This window comes from Hippichthys cyanospilos, chromosome 1 (assembly GCF_059441005.1).
Source record: "Hippichthys cyanospilos isolate Australia breed blue-spotted pipefish chromosome 1, RoL_Hcya_1.0, whole genome shotgun sequence".
NCBI lineage: Eukaryota > Metazoa > Chordata > Actinopteri > Syngnathiformes > Syngnathidae > Hippichthys > Hippichthys cyanospilos.
Window position 1 is genome coordinate 11086829 of NC_142369.1, and position 26935 is coordinate 11113763.

A 26935-nucleotide genomic window follows, 5' to 3' on the forward strand; every position below is an offset into this window, starting at 1 on the left:
CGAAGCGACAAACATGACAAGTGAATCAAGCTTCCGTCGAGACCTCGGGCGCCGGGAACTTGTGTCGCAAGAAAATCAGCCATGAAGTTTGGTTTTGGGCAATCTGACCGCTGACACCGCCGAGCTGCCACCCCGATGCCCTTTCCCTCCATCAAACAGCGCCGCCCCGTCCCGCCGCCGCCCCCGCTCGGCACCTGACCGGCACCCACCAGGGCTTTAGCGTGCCGGTCCGCCGGCGTGATTGACACCTCCGCCGATCTCCCGTAAACACCTTGAGATAGCCCTCTCGCCCACCTCCGGCGGCCGGAGGTGGGCGAGAGGGCTATTGATAACCCGCCGCCCGGCCCCCCCGGGGAACGGGGACTTGTCAGCGGGTGTAACGAGATGCCGAGTGACTTAGCACCTCTGGAAATGTCAGCCCCCGAGTCAGGGAGAGCGTAGCGACCGGCTCAGCTGCCGCTCCAAAAGCCTGCCGGGTGGACACGCGCGCTCGAGCGGACGCGCAGCAGAAGACGAACGCGAGCGAGAACGTCCGCTCGCTTCTCTGGGCTTTAACGTGCATCTGTTGCGGTCCAGCTGCCGCCGCCCGGCCCCGCCTGATGTGATGATGACGCGGACGAAAGCGGACGCCGGGTCGCGCCTAAGTGCTCCGCCGTTGCTCCGGCGAATCAGCTCCAAGGAGACGAGGCGGCGAGGAGACACCCGGCGAGTGTGGCGAGACACCCCCTCGTCAACGCCGGCTTATTATGCATGCTGACAAACACTGGGTTTTACTTTTTAAAAGGCGCCCCCAACACGGCGCTCGCGGAAAACCCCGTTGGGAGAAAAACCCGGCTCGGCTTTGGCAATTTCAAAAACGCAGGTTTGCTGATGATGAAAACCGAGCTTGGATATTTACGAAACGATTATGATCATGAGAGACTGAATTGTACTTGTAGTTTACAGAAAATGGAACAGGTGCATTTAAATCAATGTATTTTATTATGAAATAAAACCCCGCGGTGCAGGTAAATAGTGTTCTCTGTGCATATTGAGAACTTTCTCTGATATTTATAGGGAACAAATATTTTATGCTAGTTAGGTCAAGCTCTTAATAGGCTTTAAATTGACAAAAGTGAGTTAGCCTCATTGAAGAATTTATTGGTCTTTGCCATAAAACTGACGAGAGATGTGTTGAAGACGCTAATTTGATGCTTTCAGAAGAAATGACCATTTGGTGGCGACTCGAAATACAGCGGCAACTTGAGGTAAAAAGTTCAAAAACGTTTTGGGTGCGCCAACATCTGAAAGCGTTAGCGGAGAAGGCGAGCAAAGGGCAGAAAACACACAGTACAAACTGGCAGAAAATAAGAAAGAAACGGCAGAAAATGAGGACGATACAGCTTGAACTTCAAAATCACTTGATGGGCCTTGAGATGTTTCGGAGGAAATCGGTTCTCTATACTAGATGGTCACGTTCAGACGGTAACACAGGTTGACCTATTCTACGAAAAACTGCCTGGTTACCCAAGCTTCCGCATTCGACCTTCACGTGGCAGCAATCTAAACAACTAGCATCAAGGCAGGAGCTAAGTAACGGTAGCGTCGTGCCAAATTTTCAAATGTTCATACCTCGGATTTATTTTAGTATAAATGGTCAAAAAGGTCTTGGGCTATTATTTAGCATATTGGGTGTTGTGTAATCTGGGACTTTGGTATTTCAAGGTAGCACTGCGGTCTTTATAGTCCACAAAAACGCGCGTTAGCTTAAGTGAAAACGAAACTGTCTCTGATGGTTTCGAAAAACGTACGTTAGGTTCGTTGAAGATTCTGGGGGGGTGAGCCTAAGGGGCCTGCATTTGTGCCGGTGAATCATCTTTAGACGGCAACGACCACAACATTTTCACCACGCACAACACACACACACACACACACGGCCTTGTCACACTGCACTTATTAAGCATGCTGACAAACACATTTTCTTACAGCGCACCCCCACCCTTCGCCCGGGGAAAGGCACGGATGTATAACGCGACATATTTAGCGTCACATCTTAGCAGAAGTCAAGCAGAAAGTCGGCGTAGTGGAGCGTTGGAGCAGAGAGCATGCTGGGAAATTTCTAATGGGCTGTTTTCCGGCCGCCTGCTGCGATTGCGGTCCGCCACATTGATTCCTGATTTTGGGGGGATTCACGGCGGCGCACGCCCGTCTCACATTAATCAAGCTTGTTCCCATCACACAAACGCGCGCGCGTGCACTTTTTCCCCCGCATTAATGGTGACAAAGTGTAATCAGTTCGGTGACAGACGAGGTTTTTAGCACATGATGTGCGACGAGCACATTTTCAAAATGGCCCGTTGACGTTTCTGAGTCGCTGGGATGGAAATCAACAGCACGAGCTCGTGTGTGGATGAATGACTGCAATCTGAGGCCTTTCCTAACAAGATAACGCAAGAGATTGTTTATGATTTTATAGCCGTTTGTTAGCCGCCTAGCAGCAGGACACAAAACACGACTTAAGCAGTTCACAGGAAACTTTGCGTAAGCCTGTCGGGGGGGTAAATGAAAAAACTTGCATTTTGAAAGCAGGTCTGGTGACGCACCCTGGTGCTTTTTGTCCCAAATTGCGATGTACATCCAACAAAATTGAATCTCGGATGAAACTAATGTGACAAAAAAGGCCGTTTGGAGTCTTAAGTGAACTTGTCGACGCGCGTCCAAGCTCTGCGATTTACGACGGGCTCAACAAAGTAAAGTCGACGATTTCAAGCGAAAAGCGAGAGAGCGAGTGATTGATTTTGATGCGGGGGTCTAGTGGATGATGAAAGGCTGACTTACTGGCCTGGGGCTGTGTGTCATATGCTGCTCGGGGCTCTGGGGAGGATGATGATGGGAGATACGATGCGGGGGTGGATGATGGGGGTCCCAGTTGTTCTCTAATGGAATCCATCCTCCTCTGTGACACGCTTGTCACTATAGAACGTGGCCTGGAATTGGAAAAGCCCTGTCACCAGGGTATGAGCTGAGTGCCCTTTGACTGACTGGTCGCCTCGTTGCGGAGACAGTCGTCGTCAAGCGGGGGATCCCGGGGGTCCCTGGGAAAAAGACCTCTTGTTTAAGTTTGAAAAAACAAAAAAAAAGGACATTTGTGGATGCACTTTACTGGTTTAACGCTGTAAATCGCCATTGTTTTACACGGAAAAAAAAGGATGTTAGCTTAAATAGTGTAATGAAAATTTTTGGAAGAAAAAAATACGTACAATTGCATTTGCATTGAAAATCGAACCGATTAAATTTGTCCTTAACTCATTCACTGGTTTACAGACATCAAAATTATATTTTTAATAAACCACGGACATCTTTATACAGCAAATCTAGGACAACATGTATGCCATGGAAATTAGTTTTCAGGTAATGAAATAAAAAAATACTAATTTTTGACACGTAAATTATATATATATATATATATATATATATATATATATATATATATATATATATATATATATATATATATATATATATATATATTTGTTCTTATTTAAAAAATATAAAATATATAATATATATATATATATATATATATATATATATATATATATATATATATATAATATAATATAAAAATATTCACCTGTGCCCCTTAAAATATGAATATAAATATAATATAAATATATAATATTAATATAAATAAATATTATATTTATATTTATATTTATATTTATATTTATATTTATATTTATATTTATATTATATTTATATTATATTTATATTATATTATATATATTATATTATATTATATATTATATTTATATTATAAATATAAATATTAATATAAATATATAATATAAATAAAACATTTGATTTGTTGGTGATGCAAATTTTTCACTAAAACATGTCTAATTTTCACAATAAATATGAAATAAATAGGCAGTTTTCTTTGACATTTAAAAACATTGAGGATGCAAAATACGTAACATTTACAAGCCGCTCTCTCAAACGCAACCCGATACATATGATTAGGATCATTTTCAAGCTCCTTCAAAGCTTGCTAATAAGCTAATCGTTTGAATCAAGTGTATTTCGGAGCGAAAAATGAAAAACATGCAGGATACCGGCCCTCGAGGATTGGAGTTCAACACATATGCTTTAAGACCTTCGCAAGTGAAAGAATCACAAATTCGCAATAAAAAATGTATGCTTTCGAAAAAAAAAAACGTTTTATCATACATAAATAAAATTAGTAAGTAACAAGTTTACTTTAGGCTTTAGATTTGTTTTTATATATTCCGACCCCACCCCCCCACACACACACAAACACAAAGGTACATGGAATTCGAAAAGCTAAATTGATGTTATTAAAAAAAAAACCCAAGTGGAGTTGATGTTTTTTAGGTTTTTGGAAAACTACACTGCCTTTAGTGTTTTCCGAAAAACGCAATTTTGTTTTCGTAAAGACATGGATAGCTTCACCAGCCTGTCAGTCAATCCTTCTCGAGTGTGTTATTTACTGGCTGTTTGGCCGGCGTCCAGTCGTTAATTCCGGCTAACGAAAGCGCTCATTAGTCGTAGCAAAACTGCCGCCACTTTGTTTGTGACCTTTCTCTTGACGCCGGCCGTCAAATCTCCTGCTGGGTCGCACTTTCCCCCCCCCCTCGTCTTTGATGCCCCCGTTAATTGGGAATGATTTGAGCTTTTTCTTCGGCTTTTGTCGTCCGTTAAATTCAGCGAGGAGCTAATGGCAAATGTCACCGGGAATTGGTCGGAAAGAGCGCATCATTCCGCTAATATCCCGGCGTCACTGGAGCGGACCTCGGGAAGGCCTCATTAACGTCGGGGAGGGTGGGAGGGGCTCCCTCGGAAGCGAGAAGAACCGTGTTGGGAAGCGGGTTTACGGCGTCTCTCCTCTAATGAACAACAAAAACAATCGGCGAAGGAAAATAAAGATTAAAAAACAAATCGAGTCCAATTAAGCATGTACACCTTTAAACGGTGTGACATTTGACGGGAAAAGGTCAAGGAAATTCCCCGGACTTGATCTGCGGACAAGATGCTGCTTCCTGCCATTACGATTGGGGAGAAGCAAACTTTGACTTTTAGACTACAGCATTGACTTTTGTACTTCATTGTACTTTCTCTGGTGACCGTTGCTGTCAGTGCCATTTTTTTCAAATGTTTGCAAAAACACATTTATCGTAATTCCCCAAAAATAAGACGCGCTTATTTTTCCCAAAAATGAAGGCCAAAAGTATGGGTGCGTCCAATAAACGGTCACTTAAAGATTAGATTCTTTTTTTTTCTTTTAAATTCAACATCATTCGACGAAGATTCATCTGTCAGCCACATAAGCTGTGTTTTGGCCGTATACTTAATTAGAATAATCACCATAACGCCATGTCAGTTGGCTACTTGCAGCTAAAAGCAGCTCGCGTTAGCTGAGGTTGTTACTTCATTATTTTCAATAGAAGAAGCGAGCAGACAGAACCTACGTCCAAATCCATTCTTGTTCACACATGGGAATATTACTAAAACGGAGAGGATCATGTAAAACTTACAAGGTCTCCAGCAAAGACAGGCAAGAGAACAGGGAAAGGTATTCCATTTGACTTATTAATTGTGGTCTTTTGGCATATACACACAATCGTAAACTTAATGGAAAACGGATAATGCACAACTTTGGGTATTTATGGCAAAATGAACTCGAGCTGCGTTGAAAGGAAAAGGAACATCAACTGCTCTGAGCGAATTCAGCATTACACTGGCACAATGTTCACTGACCGCCCACAATGTGGGAAATCTGAAACACACTTAACATTCAGCAAATACATAATTTACGGATATGAACACCAGAATATATGAAGAATTGACAAAAGATGAGATTGTTTTGCTACAGTTTTTACATTGTTGCCAAATTCTTTAGGGTTGGTGTGAGGTTAGTATTTCCACAGATCAGAGTCCCGAGTTCACTTCCATCTCGATCTGGCCTTTCTGCGTGGAGGAGTTTGCATGTTCTCCCCGTGCCTGCATGGGTCTTCTCCGGGCACTCCAACTTCCTCCCACATTCCAAACATGCATGGCAGGTGCATCGGATACTCTAAATTGTGATTGGGTGCAAGGATGGTCGTTGGTCCCCCTGTGCCCTACGATTGGCCGGAAAACAGTTCAGGGTGTCGTCCGCCTACCGCTTGCAGACAGCTGGGATAGGTACCAGCAAGCCAGCGACCCGAGTGAGGATAAGCGGCTAAAATGGATGCATGGACGGATGGTGGTTTGTTCTATTTTTCGGGAATTTAAGAAGTTTAACATTTATTTTTATTAATTCAATTATAATTGTGTCGGTTATAAAGTATGTGCCCTTTTTTCGAACGGGCCGGGTCTCCAGCCTCTGTGAATAGTGGTGGTCCACTGTAACAAAACAGCATAAGGATGACACATAAGGTTCGAAAAACAACTTACTCCATCAGAATTTCTCATGTTTAGGGATGAGGAAGGGGGGGTCACATGGGGTGATGGGGGGTGAGGGGCGGGCACACAGAAGTTGGCATATGGTCACATGAGAGGCACGACGAGCTGCCCGAGAGCCAAAAAGCCTCGCGTGTGATGATACGCGTGGCGCCCACAAACACGGATGGCGTGTTTCTGAAGGTTGTACGCGCGGCCGGTTGCGGGGCGGGGCGGGGTGGGGGGGCGAGAGGATGCGGGCTGCGCGTGCAGGGTGGAGGCCCGAATTTAAAAGAGCCACCTTTTGATTTTGGACCAAGGCTCGGCTGGCTGGCAGCGCGGGGCCGGGCCATAAGGCGGGGCGGGGCCCCGGGATAATGGCGGCAGACGGGGGAAGAGGAGGCCGACAGCTGGCGCATTCCGCCCCAATATGTTTCCATCAAAGAGGCGAGGACGTTTCACAAGATGGCCCCGCGCCGCCGCCACCACCACCGCCGCGAAAAAAAGAGATTAAAAATAAAATTAGCCGACATCTTGCCCATTTCACCCCGCAATGCACATTTCGGCACAAGATGGACGGGGGATGAGAGAAGGGGGGGGGGGGGGGGGGGGGGTGCCTCATTGTGATGCGCAAAAATGAATTAGTCATGCGTCACCTCCCGAGCTCGCCGCAGATGTGGCCTCAAGTGTTTGAAGATCCTTTCTTTTTAGAAATGTACTGCATATTGTAACATGCAAATGAGCCCACCCCCTTTTTTTTCTCTCCCGCCAATCGGCTCGCCACTAATGAGGTGTAAAATACGCGCGGTGATACAATCGTGACCGAATCCCAAATTGATTGACATGTGGACGGAAGGAACGTTCACCTGAAATGACTAAAAACACAAATTGACATCATTAGAAATTCGTAATGCTGTTCCAATGATTGACAGACACAACGGCCAATGACGACACGGACGGAAATCAGAGTAAAATCGCAACTAATAAAGAGTAGACTTACCAATTACATGCCGACTAGCAAACGCTTGCCCGAGTGACCGAAACTAATTCATCGTTTCCCGGAGCTCGTCACAGATGTGGCGTCAAGTGTTTGGAGATACTTTATTTCTAAACACCGCGCATATTGTAACATGCAAATAAATGCCATACCCCCCACTTAGTCCCCCCTCCCTTTCTAGCGCCAATCAGCGCGCCGCTAATGAGGTGTAAAATATGTGCATTAGCCGCACAAAAGTTATTTAGATCAGAGGGTGGGGGGGACTTAATTGGTTCTAATCAGTTCCTGCGTCCATCTGCTTAGCGCCGATCGGCTACTTCTGCCTGAAGTCTTGTACACGCAGCATCCAAATACTTTGTTTCGATTACTAATTCAAGTCAGTTGCATGTCGTTAAATGGAGGTATGAATGACCGTTTTAAAATCAATAACATCAACACCGGGACGATGGATGATGCAATAAATGTACAGTCACCTTTTTTTTGCTGTTTATAATACCCACTACATCACGGGTGTCAAACTTAAGGCCCGGGGGCCAAATCCGGCCCGCCACATCGTTTACGCGCTCCGCGAAATGCTAACGATGACTTTTTTGACTAAAATATCAACTTTGCAAGTTGACTTCAACTTTCAAACGTTTTTTTTTAGGAAACAACAAGCATTTTTTTGTTACCAATGCCTGTTACCTTTTGGACAATTTTTACTGGCCTTGGAGTTCAAAATTAGGTAAATGTATGACAAAGACGCTTATAGATTTATTTTACTTCAGCCATAACGGCCCTCCAAAAGAAACTAGAAGTACAATTTGGTCCACAATTAAAATGTGTTTTACACCTCTGCTCTACATCATGAGTGTCGAAATCCAGTCCTTGAGCGCCGGTATCCAGTTTTCTCTCCCCAACACACCTGATTCAAATGATTAGCTTATTCACAAACTCTGTAGAAGCGTGAAGATTATTCTAATCCTTTAGATAAGGTGTGTTTTGAAAGAGAAGGTTCAAAAACAGGCAGGATACCGGCCCTCGAGGACTGAAGTTCGACACCTGTACATTTACATCATTGATAGAGACTTGGACCGGAAGTCATTTTGTAAAGTAGAGATGCGTTTTACATGGAAATAGCACAATCCAATCCCCAAAATACATGCCAAACACTTTAGATTAATAATAAAGTATTTAATTAGAAAAATAATATCGTCTACAATTTATAACAATGCATCAAAAAATGTAGCAAATATATATTAGGATTACTTTGGTGCATAATAATCATAGAAGTCAAAGTACTGTACATGATGTAAAGCATAATAAAAAAATAGTTTGTATATATATATATATATATATATATATATATATATATATATATATATATATATATTTTTTTTTTTTTTTTTGCTAAGTACAATCTCGCCCATCTAATGAAGCCCAAGGGGAGTACGGATCGTATCATTGTTTTCGGTTCGGAGGGACCGGTCCGGTCTCAGTCCGTCCGTCTGACCCCCCCCCGAAAGACGACGGCGCCATCTGTCCTCGCCGCATCCAAAGGAGCATGTTTTCTGGATCTGGTTTGCGGGCCGCCGGTGCCAAGGACTAAAATGTGTGAAGTGCGAGCCTGCTCACCATCTCGAGTGGTCATCAGATGCTTGGAATCAAAACGCCGGCCGGCCGGCCGTCGACGCTTCTGTGCCGCCAAACGTCGCTGGGGAGTCTGCCAACAGCACAAGTTACTCTGCTCTAATGTCAATAATTACTTTTTATTGTTATAGCTTTATTGATTTCAATATGGAGTTTGGCCCAAAAGAAAGTCTTAAAAAAATGTTTTTTGTGTGTGTGTTTTTTTGGGATGTGCACCCTAGTTGATACATGACTCATTTATATCAATTCAATATATATTGTTTAAATTCTGGTCATTATTATAATCAGAAAATCTTATTTTAATTCACTTTTCCAAAAAAAATAAAAATTAAGGACCCATCAGTAGTTCTACAAAATAAATGAAGTCTATTTTTGATTGTGTTTGACTGAAACAACAAATGAATTAAAAATAGTGAATGAATACCGATGTTTAATTTTATTGAATTGCAAATTAACTCATTCAATCCCAAAGAAATATTTTTACCTTTTTTTTAATTCATTCAATCCTACGAATTTATTCCTGTCTTTTTTTTTTTGTAAATCAGGTGTTTGTCCAAAGGAGTGCCTGAGAATGGTTAGTACTAAATAATTAAATACTAAATAAATCCAACAATTACTTCATTCATTGAAGTATATTATCACAATATCAATTATTTGCGTAGTTTAGTCCAGTACCTTTAGTACCCAGCAACTTCATTAGTATTTTAGTAAGTAATCAATATTGATTAAATGTACCTTATAACTCATTAAAGTAATTGATTACTTTAGTACTTAACTATGTAATGAATTACCTTATGTAATAATCAATTACTTTAGTACTTTTACTACCTAAAGTAATTGAATAGTGCTTAAGTACATAAAGTAATTGGTTGAATGACTTTAGTATTTGATTTATTTATTACTTAATTCTTAATTCACCAGCCCTTTTTAGACCATCCTTCCAAAAACTTGATTAAAAAAAAAAAATACCGGTAAGTACCTGGTATTGTATTCTTGGACTAAATAAATAAATATATGTATTTGATTTTGAGTTAAAGTGCAAGTTTAAATGAAGGGCAAAGAACACTTAATGGGATTTAAATATGGTTTCTGAAATTGTTCTGCTGCAGTGGTTTGTCTAGAATGATTGACATTTAGCTCCAAACAAGTTGAATAAAAGTGAATGAATGGAACTATTTCTCATGTTTTCATTCAATATTTTTTTTCTAATTTAAAAATATTAAATGGTCAAATTTAAATTTAAAACTCATATGTTTGGTCTGAATTTTTCATATTTGTTTCAAATTCAATTCTGCTGGATATATAAAACAAAAAAAAGCTTAAACACTGGCCCTGCTATAATGATTGACAGCCATTTGATCCAATGACATTAGTGGCTCACGAATGCAGACCAATGACATTGCAGCGCTTGTTTGTTAAGTAAAAGTCTGCAGCTGCTTTTCGCCTTTCGGCGTCATTAATCGCTAGCATTTGGCTAGGTGGGCCGTCTGGGGGGGTGGGGGGCGCGGTGGCGTCCTAATGTGCCCCCATGATTCATAGTGTCACTTGCAGAGGAGTCCATCTTCATGAAGGCAGCGAGCCCCTAATGACTCCCATTTGTCAACTGGAATCCAAAGTCGGCCGCAAGGAGGCTGCTTAACGCCTCGCTAGCATCGTTACCTGCCAGCTTTTCGTAAACAAACCACATTGATCCGATTCCTGTAAAACCTGATGTGCTCAATTTGAGTCGATGTTTGCCCACGAAGAGCGCTCCACCGACGGCAAAATATGCTTTGCTAGCTTTTGGCTAATTGTTTTGCGATCTTGTACAACCGGTGTGGAAAATTTGAATACGATCATTCGTCGTAATTGGCGGGAAGGACCATTTCACTGAAGATGCAGGCTTCTACGTGACACTTTTGCACCAGAGTTGAGGAGCTTTTTGTGCACAAAGGGCATATTAAAAGCTCTTGTTTGACCGATACGGTCTATGAAGAAGAGTACATCTTCAGAGGGTTAAAAAAAGTAGCTCTCCAGTGAGGTGGTAAACTCAAGTACTTTAGTTTTTTTGCGCTGGAAGCTGGTAATTAAGCAGACCGTATTGAAGAAAAGACCTTGATTTGATTTTGTGTGACTGGATTAGTGCATTAGCTTTCACTCCATTGTTATGTTTCATAATGTAAAGCTAAAGAGTGCTAGCAAAGCATTTGACCTAATACACTTTAGCACTACTCATCCATCTAATGCTAACAAGGTAGCAACCTAGCATAGGTGGCATGCGACGCAACCATTTATGTCGTGACTTGGAGGAAGGCAATTAGGACGACCTTAGCATATTTTGCTAAACTGGGCAGCAAACTCAATATTGCTGCTGGGCTGATTTGTACGCCCAGTCAAAATGGCCTCCCGGGTGCTGCAGTTTTTTTTTTTATTTTTTTGCGTTCTGTTTGATTGACAGTTCTAACTGCGCTTATTCGATGATGACGACTTAGCTCCCTAACTAATCCCCCCGCTGCACCAATTTGATGTGTAAACTGACAGCTCGTCATGGAAACAATATGAGAGTGCTACTGATAATTATCTGGCGCTCTCAAACAATGCAGCAAAAGCCCAAGCTAATTGGCAATGGCTGCAAGAGAGACACATTAAAAACAGCAGACTTCTTGTGCCCTTTTCTGGTATGGATATTTGAACCTTTTTTGTTGGTTTGCTTTTCTTAGACTTGTGTGCTAAGTTACACCAAAGCCTGTTAAATCCTTGGCAGCGTTTTGTCCACTTTCGGGTCATTTTCTTCCACATCATTCCCGCAGTATTTTAGTCAAGGGATGGCACATGCATGAAAATGTGATAAGTGAGTGGTTGTGCCAGGTTGAACTTGGACATGTGTTCACCATCTGGGTAAAATTTCAGCTCCCTAGTGTCTTCTTTCAGTGTTTGTAAATCAAATTTTTTGGACCAAATATCATGTAAGGGTTATCTTGACAACATGTCATAAAGTTAAACTGGCTCCGAGGGCCCATAGAAAATGACAAAATAACTCTCCAAGGAGTAAAGTTTAAACCAAAATGGCAGCATTGTATTTATATTAGGGCAAGGTTTCTGGAGACATCTTTGTGGCACTGTTTATTGTAGATTAGGTTACCAAGATCCGTATTGATAAGTTGAACTGAATCCTTAAACAATTCAAATGATCCATGGAACTGGCCAATATTGTCCAGTTTAGACCAAAATTGAAGTCTTGAGACTTGATAAGAGGCTGCTAAAAAAACAAAACCAAAAAAAAATCTTACCAGGTTTATAGTAACAGAAGTAATGCGACTTTGATGGCTGAATTATTAAACATTTCCGAGGACGTGGAATTAACTAAATGTTATGTTGACGGTCTTGTTTTTCATTTGACTGAGCTTCACCATATCATTGGTGCGAAAGAATGACTAGTTAGCTTCAGGCTGAAGTTAGCTCTGTTGTGCTTCTCCATTGCAATATGGGAGTTTGCAAACAATGTTCGTCCAATAAGGTAGCTTGGTGGATTTCTGTATTTTCTTCATGCGGTGGAGCTGGCCCAACTGCCAGGCAACGGAGGTTGGTGATGGAAATGAAGACTTCTCCGACTCATTGGAAAAAGATTTTAATTCTAGTATCATACTGTTGATGTCATTTTCATCCTGAAAAAATGGCGCAAACGCATGGCGCTTTGTTCGAGGGTCTTAAATAGTTTTCTGAAACCGTCTCTCCTTCCTTACCAAAATTTCGTCTTTCTGACAGACTTGCTGGCACCAAATGTCCAAACCTCAGGATGACCAAAGGTTAGGATGTCTTCCCCTGCTCAGGATGTCTCAGGAATGTGCGTGTTCCACTGAAATGCGTCCTCTTAGCAACGACTCAGCAGACAATAATCTCAGCACAGATAATTTTGGAAAATTTGCGGAACATCGGGTATTTCACCTTAAAATCCACCGCAATAATATACATAAAATACATCGCGGAGGCCAGAGATGCTGACGTGTACCTCCTTTCTTTACGCGCTAGCTCTTCGGATGATGTTCGGGCCGGCGTCGAAGCGAGCCGCTGCCAAATGCGGCTGAAACTAATCATTCCAAAAAACTAAAACCAAAATGTTTGGAAAAGGTCACGTTTTGTGTTTTATTTTCTCAAGCTTCACCATATCCTGCCCACATGCAATGATGGAAACGTTCCCAATTTCGCCTCGTCCATCTGCGGTTCAAATTCAGCCGCAGCAACGGGCCAAAACATCAAAGCGGAGCGAGGTTCCGAAGGACCTCTGGAAACGGTCAGAACGATCCTAAAACGTCGGCCCGAAAGCAAAATGGCAGACTTCCCGCGTCTGAGCTTCTCACAACAAGGCTCCGTCTCATTATTCGCGCTGGTGTCAAGGCGCCGGGCGCAACGCAGCTGGACCCGAGCCGCCGAGCCGAGGCGCCCGTCCACTCACACGGCATTAATGCGCCCCTGCCAGAGTGCCGCGCGACGGCAAGCGGGGAAAGCACTGAGGCTGTAAAAAACCGCAGTGGACTTTTACATCTGTCGGCCCTCATCGCTGCGCGCCGAGCACCCCCGCGCCATCGCCCCCTCCGCTCCACCGCGGGGGTGCGTGGAGCACATTGGCTACGCCGCCCGGCTGACAGATTCCCGCCCGGGCCGCTCGGAAAAAGAGGCCTGCCAGCAGCAGCTGTCCGCTAGCATCGGGAATGCTAATCTGCGCCTTGACAAAGACGGAAGGGGAGTGAGCGTCAACAACACTTTGGACCCGCAGCGCTGGCTGATTTTTTTCCTTTTTTTTTTGGGGGGGGGGGGGGGGGGGGGGGTGATGGGGGGAAAAGGCTACGCTAATTCGGAGCCTCTCGTGCTGCAAAACGCAGGGAGAGACAAGCGAGTTACTGTACTGTACGTTGGAATCACTTGAGGAAACAACATGTCCAGAGTCAAACTGAGGGCAGTAGACAAAAATATCCAATTATGATGCTTCAAAATGTTTACTTTATGGAATACTAACATTTAACATCTTTTTTTTAAATTTTAAAATACATTTCTATTCAATTTGACTGACTTATAACATATTGATATAACAATAAAATAAATTATATATATATATATATGTATATTTTTAGTTTTATACTACAGTAGTTATTTCTTTAATGTATTATTTATTTTATGGAATTAATTAGGTTTATTAAAATCAAATGTAAAAGTATTTTTTTTGTTCCATATACTGTATATTTAAAACAGTTCCGGTTGTATTTTTTCCTTATTATGAATTTTGAATGAAAATTATTTGTATTTTCACAAATTCTTAAATATCTGAAAATTTCTTTTTCTTTAAGCGGTTTACATTTGTTTTCATTTGTAATTGTGTCGAAATTTTAACTTGATTCTAAACGTCTCAATTTTTGTAATGTATTGTAAAGATATAGAGTTTTGTATGATTTTGATTTTTAAATGTATAATATCGATTTTACTCGTTCAGTTGAGTGCATCTTTTACATACTGTAACATTGTAATATAAGATATTTTAGTTGTGATTGTATTGTCATAAATGTATTTGAACTATTCTAAAAATGATTATATTATTTATTTTAGTCTCGGTTAACCTTGCTTTTAAGTTGTGTTAAGTTTGTGTTTGAATAAGTGTGCTTTGAGAATCAGCATTTTTGATAGAAATTTGGTTTCAATGTATTGTTTCTTTTTTCATTAAAAAAAATACCTTCTGAATAACTAATGGAGAAAAAAATTGCCATTTCCTTTCTAAAATATGACCATAATTGTTTATTTTTTTAAATAACAACAAACGATCATACTCATAAATCATGTTATTATATTTACAGTTTTTTTTCAAGTAAATTTTGAGGGTATTTTGGCTGTTTATGAAAGCGTGTCATTAGTATGAATAACAAGAGCAGCAACATGCAATGAAATCCGTGGTGAAAAAAGTAAGGCGGAAGGTAAACAAGGAGCGAAAGGATTTCTCCCCGCATCCACGACGCAACATTCCATCATGCATATTCCCAATGGGCACCCTGCTGTGCCATTTTAATTGGTGGACGATCATGTGTCATCTCTCCTGACACGCGCACTCTGGCTTTCACTGGAGCGTACGCCGGCTTGTCGTTTTGAAAGGAAGGCGTGAGGATACAACCCAACTTATCCGATTACCCGCGATGCATCACGCCCGACGAGAGGGGGAGTGCGCGTAAACAAGACTTGACTGACACGGCGACAGACGCTTGGTGAGGCTCAGCTGAAGATGGCTGCCACGCGCTGGGCATACTTCATGACAACATCCTGACCGCTCACGTTTGTCTCACTGAGAGCGTTTTAGCAAGTCGCAGCTGGCGCACCCCCACAAGCCCGCGCGTACCTGACAAAAAAAGTCAAAACAAAGCAGAGTGAAGCTGTTTTGGGGGGGGCGGAATTTTCAAACAATTCAAAGGACCCCTTGAAATGGCCAAAATTGACCTTGAAATAGCTCCGAAAAAAAAAAAAAAGTTTCCTTATCCTTCCCATCATAGCGTCAGAAGAATTTTGTGTAGATCAACTAAACATAGAAATGGCTACCGAATTTGATAGGTGGTATCAGAGACGCAACTTCAAATCAAATCAAATTTTATTTGTATAGCCCTGAATCACCAAAGTCTCAAAGGGCTTCACAGGTGAAAAGAGGTCATGCCGAGACTTCTTTTGAAGAAAAAAAAAAAGTCGTACAGAGGCATCTTTTCGTTATAGGTACACAGCAGCATCCCCTGCTCAAAGCTCACAGAAGGGGATAGAAAAACTCAAAAACCCAAATTGGGGAAAATCAGAAACCTTCAGAAGGGACCACAGGTGGGAGGAGCCCCCTTCCAGGTTCAACAGGTTGGAGTGGAAGCTGCATATACCAAATACAAATATATAATACAGACAAATACAGATACACAATACATATTACAGAAAACATATTGTGCCATATAGTGTAATGAAGTCTTGACAGCAGGTGAAACCATGGGGCAGGAGCCTCCCCACCTCCCCCAACTTACACTGGTCATCGAGCTTTGAACTGTCCCCCTATGTTCAGTGCTATAGGGCTCATAAAAGCTGGCCATACAGACTCAGATACAGCTTTTCCCCCAGACCTATTAATGCTCCGAATAAACACGAAACAAGAACACAACTGAAAATACTAATTGAACTCATGCTTTGTATTCAATAATATATATTCTATTTATTGTTCATATTTATTTCATAAGCACAACCCTGTTGTACTTGGTGCTTGGATTGTGGCTGTTTTGGAATACTGCATCAACCGGAAGACGATATTGACTTCAAGTCCATCAACGAAAGGTTGTGGAAGTGAAAGCTTTTTTATTCTTTTTGCTCTCTTTTTTCGTTCGTCGTTAATAAGACTGTTTTCTCCGTCCTATTTTCCACGTCGCATATACGAATCTGTCTTATACCAATCAATGGCCTCCAAAGGATTTTTGTAACCAGTTTAAGTACCCATGTTTGGTCTTTTTCATCATAGCTTTGTGAGAGTTTTTTGTGGGTCTTCTGAACAGAGGCATGCTTACCAAAGTACATGTTGTAAACAACTTTATGGTCTGAATTTTCAAACAATTCAGATGATCTTCACAATGTAGACATTCCGGCCAAAAAATAAAAAAATAAAAATAATAATTCTCCCCATGTTTGTATGTATAAATGATTTCATCACACACAAGAGATGTGATGGTGGAGGTTTATGATGGACACAAAACAGACTGCGCTTTGGTCCAGGACACGCAATCTTAAATAAAAACAAAAACAAATTGTGCTAGGGGGACCTGAGCTAGCCGCTAGCATCCGTTAGCAGTCATCATCTCAATTTGCATTGCATATGTTTGGGAAAGGCGCCCCGAAGTAAAGTGAGCCGCCAAGGGAAGGTCTGCATTAATATGCATCCATTTGGCTAAAAGCACCATCATGACCGACATGACCGCGTTGGCTGTGCGACGTCACGTTAGCAATGTTAGCTTCATTAGAGCTGGAGAGGGCTAGGAGACTTTGGATCAGGGCAACCTACCCCAATAGATGTTGTTAAGATGGTATTCACATGAATTGAAGCCCTAATTTGAAACCGCATTTTACACTGAAAGTCTAATCCGAACTTATTTTAACATTTTAAGGCTTTTTGGAAGTGCTAACTTCTAAACTTTGAACACAGGCTAGAAAGCAAAAAACTGAAAAGTCTTGAATCTGCACGCTATTGTTTAGTTGACCCTTTTCAAACCTTACCTAAGGTTTGAAACCAAACTCGAACCCCTAACCTTTAGCTGAGACTCTAATTAGAAATCCCAACCCTGCCTTGAAAACCTAACAGAGGCTTGAAACAACCTTACGCAAAAATTCAATTCTGGCTTTACATCCTAATTGGAAGCTTTGTCAATTCTCGAAATTGTAATCTAGATTTCAAATCCTAGATTTCAATGGCTAGGGTTAGGGTTAGGGGTTAGGGTTAGGGTTTGAAAAGCCAGCCCATGCTTGAAGCCCAAAGCATATTTGATACCCAAACACAGGTACGAAACCCAAATAGTCTTGCAACACTAATCCTGTAGTCAAACCTTATTTTGAAACCCTATAGGTGTTTGGTTTTTTTTTCCCTCTAAAAATAAAGCGTGGGAGTGACTGATTGGCCTATGGCTGGTGACATCATCACAGCCTCCTCCAGCTGGCTGCCTACGATCAGGTTTGCAAGGTACGCCGCAAACGCGGTGGCGTGCCAGCGGCGGAAATGAGACGCCGCTCATCCAAAGTCATTTGCCGCCGAGTCCATTAGCATCATCAGCTGCACTGATGAATTCCCCGTCGCCGTTATGGCGCGCTGATGACATTCTGCTCTCCTTGGCACCATGTCACACGCACGATTCTCAAAACAGCACACAGGCACACTCAGCGCCCTTGCTTGCAACCCTAACCCTTGCCTTAAACCCTCGTTTCAAATGCTAGCCATGTGCCAAATCTCGAAATTCCAAACCTCCACCCTAATCCGATTTTAAAGAATAAGATGTGGCTCGAAACCCTGCATCCTGTCTAAAAGCTGGGCTGAAAACCCTAATTCGAGAGCCTAACTTCTGTTTGTTAGGTTAACGCAGGCTTGAAACCCTAATTTGAAAGCCTAACCCCCAATTGAAAGCGTAACCCTGACTTCAAACCTGAATTTGAAATCATAAACATGTCTTGAGAATCCGGACTTGAAAGTCTAATTAATCATTGTTTAACACCCTAATTTGAAACATACATTTCTGTTTGTTATCTTAATCCAGGTTTGAAATTCTCAATTCAATGTTCAATCGTTGTTTGAGACCATAACCCTGTCATCAAATCCTAATTTGAAATCATAAACATGTCGTTAGAATCCCAATTTAAAAGTTTTAAGTAATCCATTTTTAACATCTTAATTTCAAACCCTAACTTCTATTTCTGAGATTAACCCAGATTTGAAACCTTAATTTTAAATCCTAACCCGCATTTGAAATTGTAAACCCTAATGTCGACCCTGAATTTGAATTCCTAAACTTGGTCAAGAACTAACCCCTTTAACGCCTTAATTTGGAACCTCAAATTTTGTTTGTTATTTTAACCCATACTTGAAACTCATTTGAAGGTTTAACCCTTATTTGAAACCCCAACCCTGGCATCAAATCTAAATTTAAAATCCTAAACATGGTTAAGAACTAATCCCTGTTTAACACCCTAATTTGAAACATCAAATTCTGTTTTATCTTATTCCAGGCTTCAAACTCTCATTGAAAGCTTGTTTGGCTGTAAACCCTAATTTTAAATCCTAAACATGTCTTCAGAACCCTATCTTAAAAGTCTGACTAACACTTGTTTAACACCCTCATTTGAAACCCTAACTTCTGTTTGTTGGCCTAACCTAGCCTTGAAACTCTAATCTCGAAGCCTAATCCTAGAATGAAACCATAAAACTGTTTTAAAACCCTAATCTTGTTCGAAACCATCCTTTAGAATTGCAACCCCATCATGAAACACTAGTGAGAAAACTTAATTTTTTAACCCTAGCCCAGGTTCCAAACCCAATCTTGCGTGAATCCTCCAGTTATCTTTTCAAAGCCATTTGACCTCAAGTACTTCCTTGGTACCGATCCAGTAGCAGCCTTTGATCTTCACAGATCATCAGCTGCCTTCCAGCTTCGCTTCAAACAGCCCCGCCCCTTTTCCTTCTGTCCTGATGATGTAATTATTTCCCAGCAGCACCTTGGGAGGGGAAGGGGGGGGGGGGGGTGCGCGCACCGCCGGCCGCCAAGCGTGCAGATGTTTCTAATTGCTTTCCATTAGCAAGAATAACAGCTGTTTATATCCATCAGCACATCACTCAGCAGACTTAGTGGCTAACATCTCCCACCTGGTCAGCATCAGCCGGCCTCCCACCCGACAGTCATCTCACGCCACCCCGCATGACTAACTGAGAGTCACCTTTAGGTTAAAGGGTCAAATTGAGCTCAAAGAGTCGCTGAGTAAGGCTAACACTGTTTGCCGTTCAATCGCAGCAAGCGTCCTGATTGGTTTAGCCTGATATGCGTGTTTCCTAGTTGGTTGGTTGATCATTTGTTAGTTGCAGCAAACAGTGGTTATTGGTGGTTAGATAATGTTTTGGTCTCTTGGTCAGCGAACAGTTCGTAATGTTATTAAGTCGTTTTGTTAGCTAGTTGTGGTAATTAATGAGATGGTCAGTCAGTAGTTTTGGGACGGGGGGGTTGGCTAGTTAGTTCGACAGATGCTAGGTTGTTTGCCCGGGTTTTATATCCTTAGTGTACCTTTTTTTAAGTGTTGAGACATTCAATCCCAGATACCTAAAAATAATTTCGTGTTAAATTGAGAAAGCACTTCATGACTGATTATTGAGAAATCAGTACCTAAACAATTATTTTAATACTTAAAATAATCAATTATTTAAATACCTAATTATGGTAATTACTTATTTTTTTATTTACCAAAAGTAAGTGAATATATTTATTTATCAAAGAAATCGAATACTTCAATATTTAATTCATTTATAGCTACCATTGTAAATGAAGTACTAAAGTAATCAATTACTTTGCTGATTACTTTACAAGGTAACATGGTTTATTCATTGTCTAATACAAATTCAAAGTAATTGATTACTTTAAAACTTTATTACCTAAAGTAAATTATTTTATTTAGGTACAAAAGTAATCATATCCATTTTAGATCCATCAAGCAATCAATTAATGCAATCAAGTATTCAATTACTTTAATACTTTATTTCCTAAAGCTACTAATCACTTTTGTACTTATATACCCAATCAAATATATTTGTAACTGATTACCTAAGGTAATTGATTACCAAGTAATAGTTAATAAATACCCAAAAGAAAAATATATCTTTGTGACTTGAATGAGTCAGTGAGTTGATGGGTTTGATAGCTAGCTGAATTAATTGGCTAGCTAGATTGTTAGCAATGTATGATTGGTTAGTTAATTGTTCTCCTGTGTAGCTAGCTACTGAGCTTGTCAGTGAGTCAGTTTGTCTGTCTGTCAATTCTTGAATTAGTTAGCCCGCAAGTTTGCATATTGGTTGATGGGAGTCGTTTCTTCCCGCATTCTGCCAAGTCGCTCGGTTAGCATGACCAGTTTGTAATTAAAAAGTGACGTCGTGCCAAGTATTTTCCTTTAAAACATTTGCACTGAACGAATCAATATTGCACTTGTGTGACATAACAACAACAACAAAAAAATCCAACCATATTTAGCTATCTCAGGGTCAGCCATTTTGTCACTTACTAACAATTGAAAAATGACCTTTTTTTATACTCGGCTAATGAAAGCTTTTCTGAGTTTGGTCATATGACATTTGCGAGGAGAGTCGTGAGTGGTCATTACATGCGCCTGAGCAACTGTGATTTCATTTTTGTTTGTCAAAATGTGACAAAATGGCCGCCTCTGAGATGGGTTAAAACAGTTGGATTTCGCTGCTTGTTATCAGAACACTTCCTCGAACATGTCATTGCAAAAACCTTGGCTTTCCCTACAAGGAAACGGTTAGTCGATGAACCACTTCCTAAGGGAATAGTTGCTGCTAAGTGAATAGTAGCTCAATGGGTTTGTTAGGTGATCAGTGGGTTAGTCAGCTGGTTATTTGGTTGGCCGATAAGTCGGATCGGCCGACAGGGAGATTGGTTAGCTGGTTATGTAACATACAATGCAATGTTACTGATTTCTTTTCAAATCTTACAGAGATCCATTTGAGCAAAGAAGGATGCCAAAGAATGACCCATTAGATTTTGGTGTGAAGATATTCCATTCGTTTGATCAAATGAACTTGGAGCTTTAGGTTATAGCGCCACCTGTTGTTTTGGTATGTGATTTAAGTATGGCGTTTTTGTAGTGAAGTGATTGAGTGTGACGGCGCTGGCACAGCGCACCTGACAGGTGCGAGCTGACAAAGCCGTCAGACTCGGCAGCGGCGAGCATCTGCGGCCGCAACTTGTCCGTTTGTTTCCGTCGCGTTCGGCCAGCGCGCGGGAAGAATGAGGATATTATTCCCTGCCAAAAGTCCGAAGTGTAAAGAAACGCTGCGAAAGTGTTCCGTCTCCAAATGTCTGAGCGTCACACGAGCACATCCTCCCACAGAGCAGGACAGCAGACATTTGTTGTGGTGATAATTAATTCTGTCTTACAAACCACACACACACATGCAGGAGATTTGTCGCTATCTTCCGGACTGTTCCCCGGGACACAAAGATGCTTGCTTGGACAGACGCATAAAAGAAATCCTGGAACTGTAAAAACTTACTCTCGAGGCTAATCGGTTGCGTGGTTTTTCAAATTCCCGATTTAAATTTTGCGCATCAGATCTAATCCGATCTCTCAAGACCCTTAACCAACTCGAAACCCCAATCCCAGATCTAATTCTTACCCTCTATGTAAACACTTTAGTCTAAGAGAGCTTTGGTTTTGTGCTGGTTGTTGTAACTAATGCTCAGGCTCAAATAACCCTAAAACTAAACCGCGCTCCGACCCTAAACCTCATCTTTATCTTTAATTGAAACCTAAAACCCTAACTTTTGAACCTCTAAGGGCCTCTAAACTGATTTCGCCATTAGCTTGGTGTTGCAAAATACCGTTTGGACCTCGGTGTTCCTCGCGGGGCATCCGAAAAAGGCTTTGAATTTAAATTACATTTATTTATTAAAAAGGTTTTTAATTTCACGTTTCATTTTCTTTCGAGACTACATTTTCACCCAAACTAATCCCTACACAATAACCCTTTCTTAAGACCACAAACTTGTTTTTTTTTTTTGTCAATTCTCAAACCTGCGGCTGAATATGTGAAACCACATCCATCTGGAAAATGAATGTTACTCTGCACAGTATCTTTTTATGCCTAAACATGGCATAAAAGCTAATTGTGAGTTGCTAGCATCTTTCCTCATCGTTAACGTTACATGCAGAGAAAAGATGCGCTAGCTACAGCTAGCTTGCGAGCTAAAAGGCATCCAGGGAAGCATTGTAGACATAGCTAACTGCATAGCATACTCACAATCGCACTAGATATCTACTGATAGTTACATCAGTAGATATCTAAGGTAGCTAACCTCTAATATAGTAAGGAAGGAGGAGTACGTCACCTTGTATCGTTTTAACCACACGTCAAAAATCAGAAGGGAAATGGTGAAAAACAGTAGTGTGCTCAGGCGGCTCAAATGAGTGCTAAATATGCGCTAGTTCTCTGCCTTGCCGCATTTTCACCGCATATCTTCAAACGTGTATAGTATATATCGAAACAAATTTCTGAAATCACTTCATAGGGTTTTTAAGGTCAACGGAAGACTTCTGTTGTCGTAAAATAAAGGTAGCCTCAGTCACGCAGCTAACTACATTACCAATGGACCCACTGACCCTTCGTCTGGCCATTTCACAAAAAAAAAAAAAAAAAAAAAAGCGTGGAGACCCCCGACCGCTCAGCGGCCGCCAGTGCACGACCGTGACAGTGCGCATACTTCAAGGCGTGGCTCCCCCGCTGTGTTGTGCTCATCAGCTGTAAATATCAGTGATCAACACAAGTGCATTGTGGGAAATACTAGTGTCAAAGCTTCAAAAAGGTCCCCAAATCTTAAGGTCACACGGAGGAGAAACACAAATGCGTCCTGACTTTAGCGACACACAAAATGACCACGCACACTGCCAACTGTTCCCAAAAAATCGATTCACATAAGAATCAGGATTTTTATTTACTGCCATTCAGAATCGATTTAGAACGTCCACAACTGAGATTATAAAAAAAATTGCAAAACATATCCGCTTCAAATCGGCTTCCATCTGAGGCGCACTGTATCATGACGACACCCCGCAGCTCGGTGGGAAAGTCAAGCTTGCGCGGCGGGACAAAAACAAAAGATGGAGGAAATTGAACCAGCCCCGTCCTTATTGAATGCAAACATTTGTGACCTTATGGGGTTGTAGAAAATGTTGTAGACAGTAGCAGAAAGGTCCCATTACCCCTCCTTCCTGCTCAACATTTGCGCAAACATCTTTGTTACTCTTTCACAGGTAGCCATCTTCAGACCCGTCCAATTTGTTTGGAGGTCTTGGGAGATGATTTGCTGATCATCTTAATTGGGATATTATCCCAAGCTTTCTTTACCCAAGTTTTGAGGAGGAATGTTGCCCTTCGCTGTTTCTCTCCCCACCTACCGACATCCATGCCGGTTTATCCAAGGACCGAAGGAGAGAAGTCAGGCCGTCTTTTCCTTTTCATAATGCGTCAAAGTCCGACGAAGAAAATATCCACACAGCCTCGTTGTTGACAACAAAAAGGCGATGTTTAACGAAAGTGCATTTTTACGACGTTCTGTGCAAACCTTACGTCATCGAATTAGAGATACATATAATCATTTTAAACCTTGTAAATGACATGTAATTACTTATTTCGCATTTGAATTAACATTACTCAAACACAGAGATGAAAAAAATGGTCTGTTTTGAGTCATGTGGTCGGTTTTTAGTCCACCCCTCTTATATGGGGGTTGAAAACGATTAGATGTTAGATTCTAATCAAAATTCAGATTCAAACATGCAAAACACACAAAGGCTGCGTATCAATGTCGGTAGTTTTTTAAATTTTTTTATCTTTTACGTCAGAACGGACATGAATGTTATCAGCAATTGTTTGTAAGCCAATCAATTTCAAACTTTTAACGGCAAGGATATTTGATTTATGATAGATGAGCATTTTCCATACTAAAACAACATTTGGTTTAGCCATATACAACGGCGCGAACTTACGAGATCGCATATGTGACGTCGGTGAATAACACTCATTTTCAGATGTTAAGTAGATGTGACCGCATTACCTGGAATTAGTCGATGAAATATTTATTTCCTGCTATATCTTTCAAGTTTCAGAAATAACAATATTTGTGAATACAGAGCAGCATGTTTTTTGCAGTTATTCCGGACGAAAGAAGCGCAAGGAAGTCATTAGGTTTGCGTCTGGGCGTCGGCAGGCAAGCCGGGGCGGTGCCGACGGCCCCTGGGGCGGGCGGGCGAGCGGCAGAGAATATCCGTCATAACGCATGAACCTGAGGGCCGGCGGGCGGGCGGCGGCGTGGCGGGATACGCTGATGCCGCCTGGCGTACCTGTCACCCAAAGCTGCGAGCCTAGCTTCAAAAACGAGGTGGCTGGTGTCACATTAGTCTGCCCAGGGGTACGCTGGCATGGGGGTATGGGGGAGGGAGGGGAAATGAACACCAGAACAGCCGTGCGTCACTGTCAGCACTTTCTCGTCCTCGCGCGCCTTTGCTGCTTTGTGTCTGTGATAGAAATTTACTAGAAACAAAAGACCCGTGTTTCAATATTTTTGGCTGTCCGGCAGCCTCTCTTTTCATGCCGTGCTATGTTATGCTAAGCTGTGCTCCCCCGCATTATGTTATTTTAAACTTTCTACAGTCAATTATATGCATATAAATGACGAAACTCTAGCCTTTGGCACATTGGCCATTAAATTGCTTATGAAATATGATTTTCTTTTTTCTGGATTTTTTAACCAGTGAAATGTCTCGTTTACTGAAAGCTCGCCTCTCACCTGTGATTTTGTGGCTGCAGCGCCCCCTTCATGATGGCCTTTTAAAAGCAACCAGCTATGAAACAATAATAAAGAAAAACGCTGATATAACCCTGGGGCAGTGGTTATCAACCTTTTTTCAGTGATTTAACCCCCGGGAAACATCTTTTCAGTCAAATAACCCATGAACAATGATTTTTGATGATCAAAAATGAATAACTCAATTATGAATACATATTTTTTTTCACAAAAAATAATCAATATAAAGCATAAGGCTGCGCTAAAAACTGCTCTAAAAAATATTTGTCCACAGAAAAATATTCAACATAAAGTGTCCTGTTTCCTGAAACACTTTCAGATAATAAATAATTAACATAATTATTAATAAATATTTGACCACAAAAAATAGTCAACTTAAAGTGTCAGACCTGTTTTAAAAAAGAAATAATTAATAATTAAACACATATTTGTCCACAGAAAAATATTCAGCTTAGATTGTCCTTGTTTGGGATCATAGTAGATATGTGTTAGCAAAAATTAACTTGACAGGTAACGAGAGGTGGCAAGTTGGTTTGAACCATTCTAGTATGGGCTTTTTGAAAAAATGAAATCGAATAACCTACTGAAAAACATTTGCTTTCCGAATTTATATCATCTTGAAATGATTAATTAATTCAATAATTATTTTAAAAGGATTTTTGCATGTTTGTTTATTTTATTTAAAATCTCGAGTACCCCCTGAAGTTCCTTCAAGTACCCCTAGGTTTACTAGTGCCCCCATTTGAGAACTACCGCCCTAATGTATGGGATCTTATGCGGAAACTCAGGAAACTCAATTTGAAACATTACTTCATACCAAGAATCGTAAGATGTTCGTAGCAGTGGAAAACGTGACATCAAAAAGCAGATTTAATCCAGCATAACTGTGTTTTTTTACCTTTAACTAATAATTGAATCTTTGGTGTTTACTTGGCTGACTCGGTGCAAAGTTTCGGAATGAAAACGAAAGAAAGGGGCTCCTCGAATGATGCTATGATGATATTTACTCTGCACCGGTGCTACAGGGCAAGGCAAATCGGAGAGATAAAAAATACCATCCTTAAATGCTCCCTAGGCATGTTTTTATAGCATTTGGGACATTTGTTTTGTTAAGCTGTTGAAAAACGCTTATAAATCATAAACATTTAAACATATTTTTTTACAATATGAATTATTACTTATCATACCACAATACACATCAATAATCATGCCCAAAGGCATACATTACCATAAGCCTACAATATTTGCTGCTTTTGTTCTTCTTTTCACATTTACACCAGTCAAACTAAACTGTCTGCTGCTGTCTAGTGGTCGACAATGGAATTACAACTACATAAAACGATAGCGCTACAGAAAAAAAAACAGTTGTGAAATAGTGGGATCATGAATCCATGACTGAGGACAATTATTAGCAAATGCTGCATTTGAGCTCAGGACATCAGTCAATCATGCTGCGTGCCCTCAGATGCCCTCTCAAGATGAAAAACAATATCAATAATTGCAGTCAAATAAAAAACAACATGAATCCACCAAATAGTGGTTGCAGATGGTCTCCTGGGCCTTTTTTTTTTTACTATTATTAATAATCAAATCTGCTTTTGTGTTATTTAAAAAATTACAATAACCTTTCTGCTAATCCCGCCAGATTTAGGAGCTCGTACACCTGGATTTAGACTCTGCACGTAACCCCGCTAAAGCACCCTCCCTTAACCTCCACAATCCCTCCATATTAGGATTATATGCTTCTTTATTAAATATTTGTGATCAGCATATCTGTTTAATTTCATGCGCG

The 26935-nt window shown here is 41.1% G+C and overlaps 1 long non-coding RNA gene across 1 annotated transcript in view; it reads right to left on the bottom strand.

The window, feature by feature from the left end:
* Positions 1-1020: 1020 nt before the first annotated feature.
* LOC148429108 (uncharacterized) overlaps positions 1021-26935 on the bottom strand; it is a 50642-nt gene continuing 24727 nt past the window's right edge. Inside the window, exons 2-3 of the long non-coding RNA XR_015866671.1 lie at positions 9032-9119; positions 1021-3074 (exon numbers count right to left, since the gene is read on the bottom strand). This is a non-coding gene — a long non-coding RNA (uncharacterized LOC148429108). The remainder of the gene's footprint in view (positions 3075-9031; positions 9120-26935) is intronic.